Source organism: Ipomoea triloba, chromosome 11 (genome assembly GCF_003576645.1).
Source record: "Ipomoea triloba cultivar NCNSP0323 chromosome 11, ASM357664v1".
NCBI lineage: Eukaryota > Viridiplantae > Streptophyta > Magnoliopsida > Solanales > Convolvulaceae > Ipomoea > Ipomoea triloba.
Genome location: NC_044926.1, coordinates 4,643,992 through 4,647,439, shown reverse-complemented (window position 1 = coordinate 4,647,439; position 3,448 = coordinate 4,643,992).

The following is a 3,448-nucleotide window of genomic DNA, read 5'->3' as shown; positions in this document are numbered from 1 at the left end:
TTTTTTTTTTTTTTTTTTTTTTTTTTGAGATTACGATAGAAATCCGCAATCACTATCTGAACATATGTACTGAGTAAATTTTGTTCATGTGTAATAATTCATAAATTAAATAAAAGAGATAAAACACACTAAGAAAATCATGTGGGATTAATTCTATTGAAAATGGATTGACAATATATAATAATAAAACTCGTGATTTAATAAGTACAATAGTCATGTTTCATTCACCGGGTCAACTCTTTCGAGACAAGGGTTAAGGTTTTTGTTGGCATGTCCTAATTGAAGTTTCATACCAAATTTATTACATGTTCTAATTATAATAATGATAATAAAAATACATTTTGTAAGTCAATATTTTTACTATAATTTTTTTTTCCGTTGGCCTAATAGGCACACTAACAACAATGACACAAAAGACTAATTGCTGGTATAAGCTATAAGATTGACACAATCAAAATTAGTTGTTAGAACACTTTATATTATTAAAATAGACGTTGAAGAATAATTATTGGTGCCGTTATGGACTAAATGATGGCTTAAATCTTCATAATTAATTTTCTAAGAATGACTATTATCCTACACACGAATGGTCATATGTCCATCATTTCACCATGACGAAACAACTCATTCTCTTCTACTATGAAATAATTATTTCATGTCCATTTATTTTTCATATCGTATTCGTGTATTGTTTTAGTGTTCATATTAGGTCATTAATAATAAAACAAAATTATAAAAAATTAAGAATATATAGTGAGTTGTAATTATAAAAAAACATATATCAAAATACGTTTTGAAATAGTTGGTTAAGTAAGTGAGACATGATTCATGTATTTTGAAAGACGAGGAGCGTTATTTTCACCAATATGTATTAGTTGTGTGTTTTCCTTATAAAAAAATATATATCATACTTTAAATAATTAATAGATTAATGAGCACTTATAATTAGAGTGTGAAAATATATTTTAAATCTTATTGTTTATTACTCCGTATTTGTTTATTTAAAATGAGTATAAAAAGGCATCCTAACTCCTATGGTTTGACAAAAAGGCACAAAATATTAATTTATTGGAATTACGTTTTTATTTACCCCAAAAGTTTTATTGGATACAGAGATTCAGCGCACGGCCGCCGGAGCAGCAGTTCCGGTGTCTCGAGTCCGGGGACCAGACGGTCTTGAAATGGGAAATGGGGAGGTTTTTTCTGCTTGGATTAACGGCTTAGGAACTTCCGTAAATCCTAAATCATTTTTTTAATTTCGGAAATGAGAAAACAAGTTTGCTCATGTTTTAGCAAGGGCTATACTCACTCTCAATCGAGTTCTTCTTGTTAGTTGTCTTATATTCTTTCATTTATTGAACACTTATTTTAATGAAGCTAGTTTTGTTGATTTAAAAAAATATATATATATGTGTTAATGTGTCGCATATTTTTGTTAAATAGTGGTCCTTGAGAATATCATTCAACTAAAAAAAAAAAGTACAACCAACTCATTGAACAAGTCAAATTAGTGCAATAGTGTTCTCTAAATTAACCATTAATGTGACAATTAGTTTTTTTAAAAAAATTAATTTTAAATATTTAAAAAAAACAAAAAAACCACTATTCGTCTCTATGCTGGAGACTAAGAAAAGGCTCTTTGTCTCAACACTGAAGACAAAGGGGAGGAGAGAAGTTGCGGTTTTTATTTATTTAATTTTTTACAATTAGTACAATCTAGCACAACTAAAAGCCCATTTTGGACCCATTGTATTGAATTTTCATGATTATAAACTCTTCCGTCTTAAATTTGGGTCCTTGTTTGAGAACATTATGATGGGCCTCTTTATCAGAATGATGCCCAATTTTATCAAACCTCAATATTGATTTTACCCAATTTTAATCCATATATACAACCAGGCTTTTTTATTTTTTATTTTTTAAGTAACTACATCCTAACTTATAGATAATACCTGCTCTACATAATTACATCAACATTTTTTTTTTTTTGGGATATGACTCAAACCTTACAACCAACTAAAAAAGTGATATCTCAACATTAAACAAGAGAGTCTATCTTATTGTTACATGACCAACAACAACGGCGAAAAGCATTCGGTTGCGCCCATTATTTCTTAATATTAGCCTCTTAATATTGGCATGACTTTATTTTCTCAGCTTGTATGGTCACCATCTTTAGAGTTTCAGACCATTATATTGTCACCGGTCGAGTGAAAGTAATCTCTTAATATTAAACAAGAGAGTTTATATTTCAATTCGTCATGACAAGATGAACGTCTCAAATAAAATAATCATAATAAAAGATACGTACAAGCTAAGTAACCATGCTTGGCATTGACAATCTATCTGGTCATAGCGCTTTCTAATCCTTAATTGGATTATATTATTTCTTCAAGAAAGGTGACCTAATATAATTAAAATTAACAATACTTTTTGTGAGAACTATCTAGGGTTAGGTTAATAAGTAATAACCAAACCTTTTATATGGGGGCAAGTGGGCAACGTACATCAACGGGTCCAAGCTGTGATTATAAGGTGACTTACTAGTTATAATACAATATATAAAGAAAGTCAATAATTGTGACTTACTAGTTATAATCAAGTCATTATAAGGTGGACCATGGTCCACAATACATTATGGATCGTGGCCACAAAACGCCATCATTTCAATAAGTAAAGAAACGGCTGCCGTCAAGTCTTAACGGAGCTTCGTAAAGATATTATAGTTCATCTCAAAAGATACTACATCGCATTTATTTTTATATTATCAAATGAAATTGTAGTTATATTGAAATGAAACTGTAGTTGTATTGAAAGGAAACTGCAGTGTATATAAAATGAAACTGAATAACAGTTTCATATATTTGAGTGTATATTGTCCAATGAAATTGTAGTTATATTGAAATGATATTCTACTTGTGTTGAAAGGAAATTGCAGTGTATTATAAAAGAAACTGTAGTTGTGTTGAAAAGAACAATTTCACATATTTGAGTGTATAATGTCGAATGAAACTGTAGTTATATCGAAAAAGAACTGTAGTTGTGTTGAAAGGGAACTGCAGTGTATATAAAATGAAATTCAATATATTATGCACACAAAAGTTAACGGCACGGAATGGAGCCATTTCAACCGTTTATTTTCGTTAATCAAAACAACGTCGTTTTAATACATGAACTACAGTACAATCCATTGTGGACCACACTCCACAGTAAAATTTGCGGTTATAATCCGCCTAAACTAATGCCTCACTAACTGTCCAATGGCCTAACCCTAAGCCGTTAATTATGACAACAACAAAAGGATTGGAAAGCACAAAAGGGTTGTCGAGGCAAATTATGCTATGGACCGGATTCACCTTGCAAGGTAGATTGTCCATGTTTATAATTTTAAAATTTTATATTCATAATTTTAGAACTTTATGTCATAATTTTAGATCTCAATATACAA